Source organism: Rissa tridactyla, chromosome 13 (genome assembly GCF_028500815.1).
Source record: "Rissa tridactyla isolate bRisTri1 chromosome 13, bRisTri1.patW.cur.20221130, whole genome shotgun sequence".
NCBI classification, from domain to species: Eukaryota; Metazoa; Chordata; class Aves; order Charadriiformes; family Laridae; genus Rissa; species Rissa tridactyla.
This window is the reverse complement of record NC_071478.1, coordinates 13096320-13115181: the sequence shown is the minus strand read 5'-3', so window position 1 is coordinate 13115181 and position 18862 is coordinate 13096320. Positions and strand designations below refer to the sequence as shown.

Sequence of the window (18862 nt, the reverse complement as noted above, 5' to 3'; positions counted from 1 at the left end):
ACCCTTTACAAAGATTTCACCTAAGTGTCCTCATTAAAAAGGGAGAAACAGTAGCAGTGTGTAATCATTAAGGCCACCCAATATATTTTTGAGTCCCCAACACTCAATTATATTTATTGAGACTCCAGAAACTACCATAAACAGTTTGAGAGCATGTAGCATCTGCTACTTCTAAGATGAGTCACGGTAGGAAATTCCCCTATATTTTCTAGGAACCAGTTGGGCAGCCAATGGTTGAAGCAGTGATCTGTGTACGCACCCACACAAATGAGAAGAAATAACTGCTACCAATAAATCCATGTTATATTTGACATACTGACTGCAGATTTCAAATAAGAGATTACAATTCGAAAAATTATTTTGGGAAAACATTCCCCAGTTTAATTTGAATGCGACATAAATTTTGCCAAGATACAGTAAGGGCAGAAGAGACTGGGAGAAACTAATTTAAATAAACTGAATGAATTTGAGGACATTTTGAAGGAGAAAAATAAACACACAACAGAACTTCAACACCCCATAGCACTTGCCTGCATTTTCAAGTGCTACATCACCAATTGTATAATCTCTTATCACATATGTCCCTTCCCAAACTTTAAATAATCTCAGCTCCCTGCCCCCAGCTCCTGTCTTATCTAAAACTATGAAGGATCAAGCTCCCTCTCACCTTCCGATTTCTCTCCGCTCCAAAACATTACACCAGAAATGCCCCCTTTTCAACAGGAATCCCCGTAACTCCTTCCCCCCGTCCTCAGCTGTCCCCTGTCACAGAGATGCTTGGCATTTACTCTGCTGACAGCGAGACCCCTCACACTGCAGAGCCGGCTCACTCTGTTCCTCCTTTCAGACACCCCACAAACACCTCTCCGAGGATATTTCTACAGCAGCAGCGGCCTCCAGATTGGCCTCAGGAGTAAACCCTGATCTGTCCTGAACTCTTAGTTCCCGAACACTCTGTCACTACCTTCTCTAAGAGGGGGATTGCAATGTGCAAAATCTAAATGCACCTGGGTTCCAGGTTTGAGGTCAGTCAGTCGGAACAATACGGATTTTAAAAATCAGGTCAAATTACTACATGACCTTCTAATGAGGGAATGCAGCTTCACCAACAAGGTAGAATTAATTTTTACTTTAGTAGGTACTGAGGAGACAAATCTATTGCTGGGCATAAATTCAAGATCCAAGCCAAACTTTTATGAAGTTATTTTATATGGTTTTAACTAATTTTAACATTTTTACTCCATGATCAACACAGCTGCAAGGATACAGGATTTCTACAAGGATTCATACAGTCTTGGAGCATTGGCGGTGTACTTCAAGCTATGATACATTTTTGGTTTTGACTTCTAATCTGACAACAGGAGCTCAAACATTTGTGTGCAAGTAGCAAACTAATAACACTTCCAGATAAGCCCTCAGGCTCCTAGAATTACTGAATAGTAGTAGTCTCACCTTCAGAGAGGACAAGATGGCCTTCTTGAATTACCGGGACTCTTGATAAAAATCCAGTAGGACAAAAGAGAAATTCCACCTCACTTTTGAATACCTGAAAGTTACATCCTCATCTATCAATGGAGTGAACTTAGAACAAATCCGCCGCAAACCAGCAACACCCTGTCCCATCAGGTTGAACTACTCGGAAGGACACAAGACCACTAACACAGAATAAAATTCACTATTTTTCACCTTGAAAGTGACCGCAAAGAGTTACAAGCCCTAGCATTTGAGTACAAGAACACATTTTACAGAAAGTGTCCTATCTTAAAAGGGAGCTAATGACTTGCCCATAGTTGTATGAGTCTGGGAAGTAATTCTCAGTAAGACCAAACTGCCCTTTATGGACTGTTATTGGGATAGCAAATTGTTTTTTGTACAAAGAACACCACCACCCACACACAATTTGTCAACTAGATCTCTGGGAGTCTGAAGAAAAGCTTAAAGGTAGCTGTTTCAGGAAACGTGCTCAGCAAAATGGCCATCACGCACTTGTTGTGCTTCACTTGTAAAGCGTCACCTGTATGATAAGAGTTTGTATTAGTCCAAGAAGTGTCTATAAGGTAAGCACAATTATGCACGTTATATAAAGTGTGCTTGTAACACTCTGCCTTATTTCCCTCTCTACAAAGAATAAAAGTGTGGCTGCTAAGTAGCTTGATTGTTTGATAGAGGGAAGTCCACCACTGCAGCTCCCCTCACTTACAAGAACAACATGAGCTGATTTTCCAGAACCCAGAAGGTTTCAGGTTTGGCAGTAAGGGACTGCTGGGCATGCCATGTCAGTCATCACCAGAAGTTCCACCTGGAGAACATCTGCAGGATTCGTGCAGTGACCTGGTTGCCCCAGTTTAATTTTCAGCTGACAGTGCTCACGAAGCACAGCATCCCCGAGGTGCCCATAGCGGACGCAGAAAGAGCTCAGCATTACACTGTTTCCAGTATGGCATTGCGCACTCATAACTCTAGGCTAAATTACACAAACAGGGATTAGGAACCTTATATTGCAGCTCCACATTCACCTCGTCTGGATGAAGGGAAGATCCAAAGATTTCACCTGTGCTGGTATTGGATCAATAAGTAGATTTAAACTGGCCTTTTCCACAAAGTATGATTCAGCTTCCCTACAATACACACGCAGAACATGTACAGCTTCGAAACACTCTTAGAAAAACCCCTGAAGTACCTCTGCATAAATTCTTCAATTTAAAGACCACCAACTCTCAGCATTGCATCATTCATATCGCTGGTCAATAGCTGAATATGAACACTGGCATTTTAAAACAGTGTTTTAAAAAATACTTCATGTACATTATTGCTCTATGAGTGTTACCCGGGAAGACAGAACCATTTCCATGGCACATTAAGAATAACACAGCAGACAATCATCCCACAGCTTGTCATGTGTCTATTTATTAACCAACCACTATCCTGTAAATATGACCAGTGACCTTTTTACGTCTGCAGAATGTAAAATAGATTCCAAACCCAAACCCATCAGTATCAAGATGAAAAATTAATACACGAGCTGAGCAGAGAAAGCCCCACCACTACGCAAGAGCAGAACCACTAGAGTATTTTGTCACCAAAGATGGGCCAATACCCCAGAAGCACTAAGGGAAGTACAAGCAGCAAGGCCATTTCACACCTGAATGATTAAGACATTTAACCACTTATTTCATTTCTATCATCACATTAATTTTACAGCCCTTGCAATCATACATTCAACACAAAAACTAAAGGAAAAAGAATCCAAGTGTGCACCCTAAAGAATACGAGCTCTGAGAGCATCCCGGTCCTCCCATCCTATCACCCACCACCAGAAGAGACTGGACTTACTGAGAAAGTGAGATAAAATAACAGTCAAAACAAACAAAATGCCCTGTAAATCTCAAAGGGTAACCCAAGACAAATGCTAAACAAACCTGGTAGATTTTAAAGGCTACACAGAAGCCAGTGTCCTTCAAAAGGCTGTACTATCTTCCAAACCCAGGACAAACAGAGCACAAGCACCTTAAGGACAAGGAACAAGATGACCAGCACAACAAGAGAAGTGCGTCAAATTTATCTGAAGAACATTTTTGACAGACAATCAAAATACATCGTAATTAAAATTAATTACAGGCCAGCAAATGTTCTAGTGCTTAGAAGCTATTCAAACATATTCCACAGCAAAATTTCATTGTTTTCTGGTGTGCATTTGTCCTTGGAAGTTTTGGGGGTTTGGGATCTGGGTTTAAGTCAGTCCCAACACAGGCAGCAGAGCTTTTTGACTACCTGCTGCAAGTTACACACTTCAGTAGATAAATTTGGCAGCCTTCCATACAGGTTCAAGTTTTCCATTTGAACCACCAGAATTTTATTGATTCAATTCGGTAAATGCATCATTTGGCATGTAATTTAGGAGGGAGAATAAAATTTTAAAGCTGCTTCTGAAAACAGTGGAATATGCCCAGATTACTATAAAAAGATTCTGGAAAAGCTACAAGGAATTTAGCTACTGTTACATATACTTCTGCCTCTATTGGCCTGGAAATGCCTCTTAGCCCTGCGCTTCCTTCCAGAGTTGGTTTATGCAATCAGTAATTGAAAGCATTCAACACCAGGTCTTTCTTATTTAATATCAGACACTGTAGATTTCAATACAGCTTCTTAGGCAGAAAATGTTAAAGAGCCACCACAAAGATATTTGCAAAGGTAGGCAGAGCCTAACATTGGTGAATAAACTGGTCTTTGAGGAAAGAAAAAGACAGCAAGAGCAGCAGATCCTTCAAGATCAAGATGAAAAGAGATGTTTCGGTAACAGAGGGTAAAAAAAAAAACCAATACCTAGGATATACCTGCTCTGCTGACAGAGGAAACCTTGCTCTAGATTAGAAGTCTTCAGACTTTCACAGCCCAACTGAGGCAGCATGAGAGAGTTTAAAGCTGCATAAAAATCATTTCAGAACACATTGTTTGAGAATAAATGAGGACAGAAACTATATGCACTGGTATCCCAATATGACAGCATTTCACTGGTATGTCAGCACCACACTGTTTATTAAAGGTTACCATGAGCCATATCTATCTCTGCTCTTTCACTCCCAAAATCATGGCAGGGTACCTTTTCCCTGCGCACAGAAAGCTTTTCATCTCCTCTGATCATGGCCGGTTTTAAAAGCTGTTGTGACAGGTCAGCAGATACGGACAGTACTTAAGCTCCCAATGCTGTTTATTAGCTTTTCTGAAATGAGCTGATGGTTCCACAGCTATTGCTCACAAGGGGCAGCCGACAGTCTAGCCAAAGACCAGGAGACGACTCAGGATCTCCAGGCTCTCTTGTCGCCAGAGGCTGAAGGATACTCCCTGGCGCAGAAAAAGAACCCGTGCACTACTGCTGCTTGTGTTTTCCTTACCATGGCAGGCTGAGGACTTCCATCCATGAAAAACTTCCTTAGTTTTCTTTAAGAAAGCCTGGGATAAACACTATTAATGCTGCATCAAATGCACACGGCTATGCACTTGACTTGGGCGTCGCTGGGTTTTGGTAGGCTGTAATGGCATCTCATATGCAGAGAAGAGGCAGGGAGCCAGGGAAACATTGCTATGTGCGTTTAGAAAACTTGTTATTTTTAACAATGCACTTTAAGATCAGCAACCCTGAAGCAAAATGGTTAGAACATTTTCTTCATTGGTGTTCTGATAGCACACCAAGAGCATTCACAGAGGACGAATTTTAGGCCAATGCAGCAAACCAGGCTGATCCCAGGAAGGAAAGCTCACCCACTGTGGCAAAAATGAACACAGGAAAGGTAAATTTATTCATCCATTATGCTGAAAAGCTTAAAATGGGAACATTCTATACGTGTCTCTCTGGGCCAGGATGAACAACTGGAAAAAAAGAAGTGAATCACTACTACAAGAAGTGACTGGAAAACACACTGCTGGAAACTGATGGTATCTTTCACCTCTCCCTCCTACCCATGAAAAAGTCCTTATGACCACATTGTTGCGTGTTTTTGCAAGGAAGGAGCAAAATCAGATCCACTATTTTTACTTTTTTTCCTTTAATTAACCTTTTGTGTTTCTCCACCTACAGAGGCTGATCTATCAGGTCTCACCTTTCCTTGTAATCCCTACTACACTTATGTTCTTTGCTATGGATGCACAATTCCAAAAATCAACAGCAGATAGAGATACTTGTGAAATGCATCACACTCAGTCCTGCAGCTTTGGAGGTTTAAAACGACTTAAAGGTTTAATGAATAAAATTAGGGTGAAGAAGCCAGCTATGAAAAAAAGAAAATCTTCAAAATTATAATTGACAGCTTCATTTACCAAACATTCTGATAAAAAGAAAAAAAAAAGGAGAAAAACCTTCACATTCACAATGAGATAGTCAGAAGCTAAAAATAACCGGCCAGCTGCAATTCCCACCTTATGCGGGTAGGCAGAAGTGCTTTCTTCTCCCCCTCCCCAAGCACACGCACGCTCACTTCCTTCTTCATTGCAACATCAGAAGCTGAACTTGATGCTCGCAAGCCACAAAGTCCTGCCCAGAATTTAAAGTCACGCCCCAGTAATTACCTAAAATAAGCTCTTGGTACATGTGGTTCAAAAAAAAATATAAAAATCAATTTACTCAACTTCAATTTTGCTTTTAATTCCAAAACATTTTGACTGGTCGTAAAATAGAAAAGCAACTTTCATTTCTGAGGTTTGCTCCCTCCACCCAGATGTCTCGATTTTTTTTTTTTTTAAGTCTCACTGTAGAACATCAGCATGTTCATTTATCTTGCTGCTACGTCCATACAGGAATCAACCCCCCCAAACATGCAACCTTTTTAAGTTTATTTGATTTTTTTTTTTTCACATAAAACATCAGAAGGGAGGATAGCGATAGTGGGCGAGGGGGAAAAAACAAAGGAAACCTAGGATAACGTAAAACTCAACTGCGCAGATGTCCCTCTCAAAAGGTGGTCCTAGACATCAGAGTAATATACAAAAGCAGCAAAGACCCTCCAAAATCTTTGCAAGCTTCCAGTAAAAAGGGAACGTGTTCTTCTCTGACCAGCCCTCTCACAAAGAGGCAGCACGCACAAATTCATGAACAGAAAATCCCCTCTACAATGCATACAGTTTTTCCCCTGAGAAGGCAGAATAAATCACATGACAGTTATTAACAAAATTTTGTGCTCTAGTGGCGCCCTGACACTAAAAAGACCAATTAAAAACCCACTTAGCCCAGGAGATGGCTCCAGGCTCATATTACCCCACCTCCAGAGGGAACCCTACCTGGTGGGCACAGCCCAGGCAGGGTATGCCACATACCCAAGCAGTCATCAAAACCTTCCCTAGTGCGTATAAACGCAGCTCCCTGGCCAGCAGTCAGTCACCAAAGAGCAAAAGCCCTTTTTTAAATACTCTTGTTTTTTAAAAACCAAAACAAACCAACCACCCCAACTCCTCCTAGTTGCTTGCCCCACACAGGACAGACCCCTGGTGACAGGAAGGACGGCCACGCGTTTCATTAAGGCAGTCTGAGCTTTGCAACCGTTTTCTTAAGTCAATCCCCAGTTGGGGGAGGCAGATTCCACCCCACACCCCCCTTCTACTAATAGTAGTAGCAAACACTTGCGGTTCTGCCACATTAGCAGTCAGCACTAGGAAGTTCCTTCTGCAAGGCACCCAAGATGAGAGCGGTAACTCTTCACATCCACAATCTTACCATCTCCTACACAGCTTTTGAGCCGCAGGAACACAATAGCACAGGATACAGAGGGAGCTTCATCCAGGCACTTCGCGAGAGTTCTTAATTTATGAATGATGACACAAATTAAGCTGTCCTTTTTGTTTAAGGCAACTGGGAAGACAGAGATCATAAATACGAAAGTTCTTTGACTTCCTCTCTATACACCCTTGAGACTCTTACCCACAACCTCGCTGGCAGCAGCTGCACATGCTCTTTGGATGGGGAGGCCCTGCCACCAGAGACAAACGTTCTTTAACCGAGATGTTTTATTCTTTAGACATTCACCACAAATTCCCTGGATGGCTTTGGGAGCCAGGTGGGCTTCACAGCACTCAAAAAGATTTCTGCTGTGATGGACTGCTTGCCTAAACTAAAGATCTTCCTAAAGAAAAAAAGCAAACAAACAGAAGCTTTCCTTGTTTGTATTAATGAAACAGTCTACTTGAAAGAAATTAATATGCATTGGTGCTTTCTTTTCTAATTTCAGGTTCTTGGTTATATACTGCAAGCAATTCTCACACTTCAAGAACAAAGAGGACTTAATATTTAAGAAATAACTTTTCACCTTCACATGATTCCCACCATATGGTGCCATGACCTGCCATTGTAAAAAGCCACTGTGTACCTGAAGTATAAAATAAAACTGTGTTTGGCAATACCTGTTTGCTTACATGTCATCATCTTATAGACAATGTTCTCGGTGCCTATGAGACAAATATTCTGCTTGGGGTTTTCTCCCCCTTCTTAAGGCAGGAATATTTTTCTATGTAGGCTATAAAACACTGAACAACTAACATGCAGCAAAATATGTTAGCCTTTCAAAAAAGCCTTTCCTTGTTTATATTACATATCTCAACACAACCCCCTTTTTTTTTTTTTAAAAAAAAAGGCAGGTACAAGTAACATAAATCACCAAATATGGGTTTCCTAAAGATGTACTTCAGAAAACAAGGTAAAGTACAGTGAAAGGAGGGCGTGTTAATTCCGATTCAAGTCTTCCCCTGCAGTTTGTACAAGAAAGAGAAAGCGAAACTCGCTAATTTACTCATTGACTTAAACTCAACAGTGGTATGGTGTCTTTTTTTGTTTGGTGTATTTTTTTTTTTTTTGAAAGATAACTCACAATATAGTTTAGCAGTACAGCCCCTACTTCCCTAGGGGGAAGTTTGTAACTTCCAGCCCCATGCTCAAGCCCCATCTGTCTGCTCCTACCCCCGGACCACCGGCTTTGCCACACATGGTTATTTTGCAGTTGGATTGGTTTCCTCATCTGTATCACACTCTGGTAGCACAGAGGTTTGTGCCAACACAACTCAGTGGGAGAAAGGAGATACTAGGGTAAGAGCTGGTTTTAATTCAACAGTAACATCAGCTTAAAATTCATGTTCATTTACAGACTCATGACTTAAAATTCACAATTCTATCTCCCAGCCCCCTGGTCCCTACCTCCTCAAGCCCTGTGTTTCCATAGGAATCCGAGTTTGTATTTTTCTTACAGTCAATACATTTCAAGTCTGTCAAGGCACAGAAAACATCTTACATATATAATTATGAAGAGATGAAACTCCAAAGACAAATAAAAACATCTTGATTTAGACCTCAGCTGTCAAGGCTGTATCTTCAAGTACGTAAGTGTGACACTGCTGAATATTAAGACAGTTATTAAAATTTAATAAGATACCATTGCTAATGGCTGAACGAGACTACTTGGTATTGGAAAAACCCCTGATATCAAGTCTTTCCTAAAATGGGTTTTCTCCTTTTCTTGTATAGTTGCTTATTGTAACACTGTGCAGAAAGGATAAAATTCTGACAGCTATTTTATAAACATGCTATCAAATGAATTTTTAAAAACTACAACATATGAGCATTCACGCAAAAGTTCCACAAGTTGTCAAAAGGCAACCTGTGCTTGAAAAATCGCCAAATCTTAAGAGGTTTTTAATATCTGGTTTACACATTTTTAATACTAAGTGCTACAATTTCTGTGGCCTAATATTTTTTTTAATGTTTTGTTCAATTTACGAAGTGAAAACATGGCAGATTAAAAGTTAGGCAGATACAGAGGAAAAATTCAGCTGAATATATAGAATTTCTTTTGGCAAGAAGGTGCTAAGGGCTCCTTAGTGGCAGAATAAGTAATCATCGTGACGTTAAACTGCCAAAATTCACTTAGGCTACGGCATGACCTGCATACAAAACCAGCCGTGAAATAGAACTGAAGCGCTCAAGGCGGACTCAAACATTAATGCATATGCTTTAATTCTTCTCCAGACCAGTGCGGTGCTCCAGTACTGCAGTAGTCTGTATCTACCCAGCGTAATTGAAGGTGAAGCCAGGCACAGCTACTATCATAGCTTCAGCTATTAAGACTCCCTAATGAATGGGCTAACAATAACCCAGGCTTAACCAGTTCTCTCATTGCGAGGGCCTTACCCATAATAAGCCCCTTGAACATTCCTATAGTGTTTTCCAAAGATCTCACAGCACGAGGCTACTAACTGTGCTCTCACAGCCTTGTGAGGCTGGTATTAGTCAACCTTCCCCCCCCCCCCCCCATTTAAATACAGATAAAAAAAAAACTGAGGCAGAAAGCTAGCAAACGACTTCCCTGTGGATACGCAGCTGACTAGTGGCATACAGAATCCAGATCTTCCAGATTCCAGCCCTGTCATCAGCCAAAAGGCCATCATTATGAAGAAAGAAATTAGTCTGGTCTTATAAATAGCATTTGAATACAAGCCTTCCTAAAAATATTTGCAAGGAGTTGACCTTAAACACCAGCAGAGCTGCATGGGTAGCCTGGAGCTCCAGCCACCAGCCTGTATTTCAGCAGAGCGGGGCTCTTGTCCCTCTGCTTCTCGGGATGTCCCCAGAGCCTGGATCCAACACAAACTCTGTAACAGATCAGACCCCAGTCTTGTTTGACCACCTCTGGCTGGTTTGGGCTCAGCATATCAAGAAACAACAAGACTGCTCAAAAACTTGTTGTTCTAAAATACCCAGGTAACCAGGAAAAAGAAATTAAACAACAAGCCTTCGTCAGCAACTTTCTGCTACTTTATTCCAAAGCACTAAATTAGCACCATCAGACTGGCCGAAATCTCATTGGAACATACATCTGAAATCCTGAAATGTAGAAAAGGTGCCCAACACACCTGGAATTTGGAGCACTTGGACAAGTTCATATTCAATCAGCCTTCAGGATTTGAACGGCTCCTATTGTATATCACACATATACTTGCAATTTCTGCAGCTCTCAAATGCATAAGTTAAGTACATTTTGATTTATGGTGCTACAAAGAACAAGGTCATTTTGTGTATGACAGCTTCCAACACCTGCAGCAGGTCTAATTCCTAGACTACATTTCCTGCAGCAAAATACTAAGCCCAATATTGATTTCGTACCAAAAATCCTCTAATGTTTGCTTCTGCAAGAGTGTAACTTCATTTGAAGTTATGTACTTTCTGGTAGAGCAACCCTAAAATACAAAGTTGAAAATTGCAAAAGCAGAGTTAAAGTAAACAAAGTAAAAACAACACTTTATTTAGTAAAAGAGTCTTTCCAGTAGTTACTCATTGATTCTAGTTTTAGATATCTTCATTACTACCTCCTGCCCACCTGGGCCACTAAGCATTGAACACAACCTTTACAGCCATAACAGGAGCTTCTCCTTCATGGGAAAAGCTGAAAATGGAAAGCTTATCTTCCATGGGGATCCTCCACAGAGAAAAGACACCATGCAGAAACGTACACAAGCAATTTTGAGAAACAACTGCCCAAGTTGAACAAGTTGGAGAGGTTTTTTTTAATTATTATTTCTATTCCTCACTTTAGGAGCAAAATGTGGTTACAGGCAGGAGAGCCATAAAATCCTCCTATTTTTGGCTGTCTGCTTCCCAAATGAACGTTAAGACTCCTGACTATGAAAACATAAGCCTCTAACTTCAGCTAAAGGTTCATGTCTCAACACAAAAGCAGCAAGAGAGTCAAAATCCACTGCGTTCTCCCCAGGATGACAAAACTCATCGCATTAGTATGCATTAAAGCACCGCCCGACTGTGGCGGAGCGGATGAGACCTGACTCTTAACAGAGACTGTTTCCATCCCAGCTCACATTTAGGTCTCAATTATCTTATCTGCTCTGCCACTCGCATAATTTCCAGGTAAGAAATGTTCCCCCCCCCCCCCCCCCCCCTTTGAAAGAAGCTTAGAGTTAAAACTGAAACCACAACCAGTGTTAAGATTAAAAATATTATAAATTAAAATTCGTTTGAGAGCAATAATTTTTAAAAAATATTCTGTATACAGGTTAAAACTGGGAACTAGAGTTAATTGACATTTAAGTACATTCTGCAAGTGGAAAGGAAGTATTTTCTTGACCAGTTTATTCACATGGTTTGGGTCAGTGATCAGTTCATCTGAAGTTGAGAAACTGCTTAAGAGTTGGGAGGGGGGCAAAAAAGCCTGTTTTCCTTTTCCAATCTATGACTAAGAATGAGGCAAGCAAAGGGAGGATCTAAGATCCTGAAGGCGATGTTGGTAACAAGAGGTCATTAGTTAATTCCCTCAACGACAGATTCTACTTCCTTTTATTAAATAACATCAGTTTCTAGTGATGTCCAATCTTTTTTTTTCTCTTGTTAAGGATACAGCACACTTAAACTTTACCTGAACTTTATCTGAAAATAAGCAGAAATAAACGCGCAAGAAACCCTAACCTGAAAGGCAGATTGTCATAAACCACGTAAGTAGTAAGATTCATCTGATTTTTATGCACAAATTTTACAGATTTGGGAGAGCATATATATTCTTTCTTAAAGATATTATGTATCTTTGGCCTAACAAATGCAGTAGCAAATTTGGCATAAAGTCTGTTTTAACCACTGCTTTAATGTTTACAAATAAATTACAGTCCAGTTTTTCATTAGAAAAAAAGACAAACACAAACACCCTTCTAAGTTTGAAATGAAGGTTCCTGCTTATTGCTTAAATCGTTTTTGAAAAAGCTTAATCGATCCACTCTTATGACCAACTATTTATTATCTATATTACTACAGCAGCTGTGAGCTTCGTGGCACTGCAGTAAGACCTACAAAGCCACAGCAGAAGGGATGCCTGCTCTGAAGAGATTATAATCATCTAAAAGATGAATAGTTAAGAAACACAGGAAAGCACAAGGAAACAGGCAAGTGGAATTCATGTGCTCTGCACTTTAGTACACTTTCCCTTGTGCATTGGAAGGATCAAGGTGTACGTTTTAGCCCTCCACACATCACACCAAAAAAACCCCCTCCAAAAGTCATGTAGAGACAAAAAAAAATCCCAAAACAACAAAAACAAAATAGAAGGAAGAGGTTTTGGCTACAAAGACTGGAAGAAAACCATATATTTACACATTCTTAATATCTCTACTTCCCATATAAAGACAGAAAGGATTTCAGTTTTTAAACTGTCATCCCATTCAGCGAGACTGAGCCCTAAGAAAATAAACATCCCTCTGGATGGCTAAAAGGCTGAGTGAACTGTCAAGGCAGAGTTGCTGAGGCAACACCTTCAAAGCTGTTTCAGACAGTCTTAAAAAAAAAAACAAAACAAAACAAAAAACAACCCTATCTCCTTTAGTGAAACATCCCGTGAGTTCATACTTTCATTCCAGTGCAACAGACACAACTTTTGGAAGAATGCTGGAGAATTTAAAGGAATTCTTTGAAAATTTACCACTACGCCACAGTAGTGCATCCAATGCAAACCAGCAGCCAGAGCTGTTTACAAAGCTTTCTGCTTCGCGTTAGACTAAAAATCCAAACTCTTTTTGCTGTGTAATAAATCAGTGCTCTGCGTTTAACGATTTTCAGTGGTACCATATGCTACGTACTCCCATATGTTCCATTACAAGGAAGAAAAACATCATCTCAACATGAATCATCAGTGACTATATTCTGGTAAATCTGGCTTAAACACTCACAACGTTCAAGGGCAACCCTAAATAAATCTGCTCAGCTTTATGCCAGATTCTGTGCAACAGAATCACAGATCACTTATTTAAAATAAGGAAAGTGTTTTAATGTAGGAAGTGAGCACACGATTTGCGTGTCTCCAGAAGCAGACTCACTATGCACAAGATTTGGCATACGTCCATCAATTCCAATCTAATAAAGACATCCTGCTCACGAAATGATGATAGTATCTGGTAGTCATAACACCTTTCATCCTAAACTGCTTGATGTATGTGAAAATATGTATACTACATACACGATTCATTCCTCTCAGTGCTGAAAAGCAGTTACTTTGGAATATGGCATCTGCCACATTCCGCATCACAGTAATTCTGGAGAGTAAAAAACCAAAATAAAACCAAACCCATGTATGCATTTTAGGCTACAGGGAAATTCAGCAGGCAGCGTACAGTTTCCTACACAGGAGCTTATCCAGGACTTTGTCACTTTATTTACATTAACCCCATTTTCTTGGATTTAAGTACGAAGAGCTTTCCCTCTCTTCTGAAAGACAGTGCAGCCCGCAGCATAAAAGCTGCTTGTACCAAAGCAAAGTCATGAAGGTTGAACACACAGCACACCAAGGTCAGCATCTGCCCTTCTTTTGAGGAATTACTTGGTCTCTCAGGTATCCCAATATTTAATAGAGCGCCAGCAGAAAGGGGTGTAAACGCCGGGGAATTCACTAGTCCAAAACTCTAAAGGCAACCTGATGAAGGTTAGTTCACCCCAATGAGCTATGTTCTCCAGCTTTGCCCAGTTAACCCCACGATCCAACCCTGCCTAATTATACCAATATTCAGATAGACAGACTGAAATTAATTCGCCAAACAAACTGTGAGAATGTCCTTATTTGAAAGTCTTTTGTAGCTAAGAAGGAAGGCATGCAACTGCGCGTTCCCACATAACTATTGGTTTCATTAAATTCGAAATAAACCAGAGTCCATTTTGACCTAATATTCAGGGTGGGGAAAAAATAGTAATTACATCAACATCAAGCTATTACCTGTTCAAGGGCATAAGTGCTTACTTCATTAACAACTCAGACAAACTTGTTTTGTAAGCTCCCTATATTAAATTTGAAATTTCCCTGCCCCTACAAATTAAACTAACAATTTCTTACACAAAGGGAAAGTCCAGTAAGACAACACAAACACAAGGATGAGTATATAAACAAGAAAACTTCCAAACCACTCAAACCAAATGCGTTCTTTGCCATCCTCAATAAGAACAATCTTCCCCAAACCACCTAGACCACCTAATTTCAAAAATTTCTTTGATTTCAGTTAAACAATGTATTTTGAAAAATAAAATACTAGCAGTATTGCAGGTTTCTTCAATCTGAGAGCAAAACCTACTGATCTTCACAAATCTACATTTTCATATGTTCAATGGGAAGTAGAAATTAAATACTTGTGATATGGTTCAACAGAATAAAGGGAACACATCACATTACCAGCATTGCTCTTTAACGCGGTGAAGTGGGACTTTATAAAGATTGAACAGAAGCTGCCAAAGTATCATAAATAACTCAGAGGACACTCGGATTTCCAACATCCTTCAGTAGCTCAGCAGATGGATGACCACACCCAATTAATTTACTTAATTTCTATTTCAGTTTTCCTCCTCATTAATTAGGAACTGAGGTTCACATAGATTACAGTTCCTGGCACGCAGTATCAATGACTATTTTAAGTGGTGCACACTGTACAATCGCGCTTCACATGCTGTAATACAGCCAGCAGATCAAAATGAAAAGTCAGAACGTGTGCTATATATGTAAAAATAGGAGGAGAGTTTTCCTTCTTTTTACCCAAAATATTTTTACCCTAAGGAACCCCAGATTTATCAGACGAATACTTTCTAAAATATGTTTTACTCAATACATTAAAACAAACCTACCACGGTGATTTCAGGGAGCGATAACAACACAGTGGCAGAAAAACTCACTGAGCTACCCTTGAAAGAACTAATGAACAAGCAGGAGCAATGCAATTGCATAATGTTTATTACACAGCACTAAGCCAAAGGCAATCAAATCCTTCTGGTTTAATCAATGGCCTTCAAATAAGGAAGTAGTTTGAAAATAATAAGTATGAAATAAAACACACTTTTGGGTTTACTACTTTGATTTTCCCCCCCCCGTTGAGTAAAAGCACATCTATTAAAAAAGCTGAGCATTTGCTGAAAAACAAGTTTATAAAAATCTACTTCTTGAATATCTTTGATACCAAAGCCATGCTTTTATTCACACTCAGTATGCTGTAAATGCTGTGACTGAACCATAGAGAGGTTCTGTTAAATAATCTGAACTCTATCTTAAAACAAAAGATTTGTTCTACTTTAAAACATTAACCTGAGACACAAAGACTTTTTTCCCAGTAAAACCAGCAAATAAGTAAAATAAAATTGAAAGTGTTTCATGAAGACCTCCTCCCCTGCCATTTCTCATAACCTGAACGTTGCAGCATTTGACGAGGCTGCAGCACAACCTGAAACAAAAACCTGTAAACAGAGAAAACAACTGGTCTGTGTTCCTGGTGTAACCCCACCCTTTGCGCAGCAACTTCCCTGACACTGCTACCCCTCTGCTCCCCAGCCACAGGGCTTCCTGAACAGCCCATCTCAGCCCAGCAAACTCCAGGCCAGCTACAGACAAACAGGGGTTTCTCTTACAGGCACGACAGCTACAAGTCAGAAGTCAGCTATTAGTCAAAAAGGACAGAGCCTAGTTCTGTTAAGAGACCACCCCCATCTTGCAATACATGATGAAAAATAAATTTAACAGCAAAAGCCTCTTGATACCAGATCCATATTTAGAATACATGTAAGTAGAAATATCTCATCTTTAAAAGTTATGACTTGCAAGGATTCTTTTTAACCAACAATGAACGTAACAAAGCAAAAGGGAAGTACATAAAAATCACTGTAAGTACTACACATACAGAAGTTTGCAATCTAAAAACTTGTAGGTTGGGAGGGGAAGATGGAAACAACCTAGCTCAAGTTTTCCTCAAATCAGATGCCAGAGGAAGTTATAGGATGAGTAACAGGGTAAATAAGAAATCTTGATTTGACAAAACCTGAAAAAAAATACACATTAATGCAGATAGGAACAGTTTGCAGCCTCACTGTAAGCGCATAAAGGAACCAAGTTGTCAGATATTTGTATGAATTTCAGTGTTACAAGAGAGTTGGTGAACAGGTGTTTACATTTAAAACACTCTCTGAGTTCTCAGGGAGTAATGTAACAATATAGAATTAGCCAGCTACCAGAAGTAACACAGTTCCAAAGACACAAAGAGAGGAACAGGCATGGTGCATTGTTTCTCTCCACGAACGATACATTATCAGTGTAGAAATACCACCACATGTACTCCAATAAATCTAGCACAAGACACATTAAACTAATGACCACTAGCAAAATAAACTACATCACTCTAAGCATTGTAGCATTCTAAACATTTGTTGAAAAATACGTAAGCAGACCTTGGAGAACAGATTGGAGCCCACATATCCTCACCCAAACACAAGCACCATAAACTGCGGTCAACGGTATCATAGCATTGTTGTGCTCTTACCCAGTTAACTTTTAATCGCGTTGGGCACTGCGGAACAGCTTCCACAGGAGAGGTGAGGCGCATCCCCCATTGATCCATAACCCTGAACTGCTTTCACCCTCTTATTTAGATCACTATCCCTTAAAGTGGGCAACACGATTTGAAATCCTCTTGGGCAGAAAGTGGAAGCAAGCACAGCTCTCCCACAGCCTGGGTAGGTCCTCCTGCAAGGAGGCTTCTGCACAACAGGGAGGCCATACCAGCACCACCTGTTTAGCTGTTTTTAAACAAACGTGGCAGCTGCCACTAGACTCTGTGCTGAGCCCAAGTACTCCACACACCTATGAGACCAGCATTTGACTGCGGGAGCACAAACCAGAGAACACCCCGGTTGTGGACAGCAAATCCGGCACTGAGCTGCTCAATTCTGCCCAGACTGAGTAAATGACCAAGGAAAACCTGGATGCTACCAGGGCTACTGAATTTTAGAGGTATCATAGTTATAGAATTAGGGAATTAATTCCTCTTATGTCCCTGGGAAGAAAAAAAAAAAAACACAAAAAGGCAGAGACATATATATAAAAAACAAAATTCTAAGGGCTTAGTACTTGCCTAGTGTCCTCCTTCTTTCTCCTTCCCACGCAAATATGAGTACTGCTAGATGACATTCAGCACCTATAGTAAATCATTTCTTGATATCATTAAGAGAACAGATACGTCTGCAAAGACCTACATAATTACTTCCAACTCAGTTTAAAAAAAAGCTGACAGCAACCAAGCTCCCCTTGTCACTTGAATTTCAGTAGGCCAATATTAAAGCCGTTCAAATTGCTCACAGATAGATCCGAGGGGTAATCTTTACGGACAAACACCGTCTAGCTGAGCTGTAAGTGCCCCTGGCTTGTAGGTGAAGGAAACACAGGCTCTTTCCCTCCTCTCCTCACGCCCACTCTCCAGCGAGACATGTCCCGCCTGTCCCCCCCCCCCGCACAGGTTACTGTCACTCGCCGGAGCTGCTGCCCTGCACCTCTAACTTCCCACAGAGCTCCTGTGCCAGCAAACTCGGGACGGCTCAGCACACAGAAGTGTGTCAGAAGCCCTACAAAAACCAGCATTAAAGGCTGGGAAACTGCCACCCCTCCACGCCCCATCCCCTGTCGCCCCCCAAACCTCTACCTCCCCTCAGCCCCTGTCCCCCACCCAGCCCCTGCTACCCCGTCCCGGCACTCCCAGCCCCAGAACCGCCGCAGGACGAGCGCAGCCAGCCGCAGGGCTGGCACTCCCCCCGACCCCCCTACTCGAAGCCCGGAGGCCCCCGAGCAGCCCCGGGGCAGCGCCCGGCCGGGCTCCGCCACTACCGCACTCCCGGGGAGCTTCGCCATGAGGCGGCCCCGGGACGCCCAGCACCCCCCGACCCAGCAACCAGCGAGAAAGTGGGGTTTTTTTATCCCCAAAACCTCTGACTGACCCCGGCGGGACCCGCCTGTCAGAGGCGACGCCGCCGCGCGCGCCCCCTCAGCCGGTGCCGCCGCCCCACAGCCGCGGCTCCCGCTCCCGTTCCCACCCCTCACCTGGTGCCGGCCGGCGGCAGCAGACCACGTCCACGGCGCCCGGGAGGGAGACGGGAGGAGGGAAGGAGGGTGTCCGCCGGCCCGTCCCCGTCCCCGCCGCTTCCTGCCACGGCCCCGCCGCCGCCCGAGGCGCGGCCCCCCCCCTCCGCCAGGCGCGGCCAATCGCTCGGCGATCGGCTCCACAGCCTGCCTGCCGCGGGCGAGAGGGAAGGGAGCATGTATCGGCGCTCAGCTACCCATCCCAGCGGCTCAGGCAGCAGAGCGGTGCCGCCTACATCGATGTCCTCCCCATGCATCGGTGCTCGATTCAGCCGCCTGCGCGGGTCCCACCGGCAGTAGAGGGTCCACGGCGCCCCGGGCCGGTGGCCACGTTAATGGCCAGGGCCGTTACCTCAGCACCAAGGGCTCCTTAGGGGCTGGGGTGGGTGGTGTCAGGGCCTATAGGGGGCTCAGGTGTGTGAGGGGTGGTGTCGGGGCCGATAGCGGGCTCAGGTGTGTGAGGG

The 18862-nt window shown here is 42.1% G+C and overlaps 1 protein-coding gene across 3 annotated transcripts in view; it reads right to left on the bottom strand.

Annotated features, from left to right (window-relative positions):
* The window catches only part of TAOK3 (TAO kinase 3), a 95221-nt gene extending 76717 nt beyond the window's left edge, over positions 1-18504 (bottom strand). For 2 of the 3 annotated variants that reach the window (XM_054220084.1, XM_054220088.1), the window contains exon 1: positions 18360-18504. The gene's annotated coding sequence lies outside the window, so the exon portion shown is untranslated. Of the gene's footprint in view, positions 1-7204; positions 7353-18359 lie in introns of those variants that run through there. The other variant, XM_054220086.1, reaches the window with a different exon arrangement.
* Positions 18505-18862: the final 358 nt, after the last annotated feature.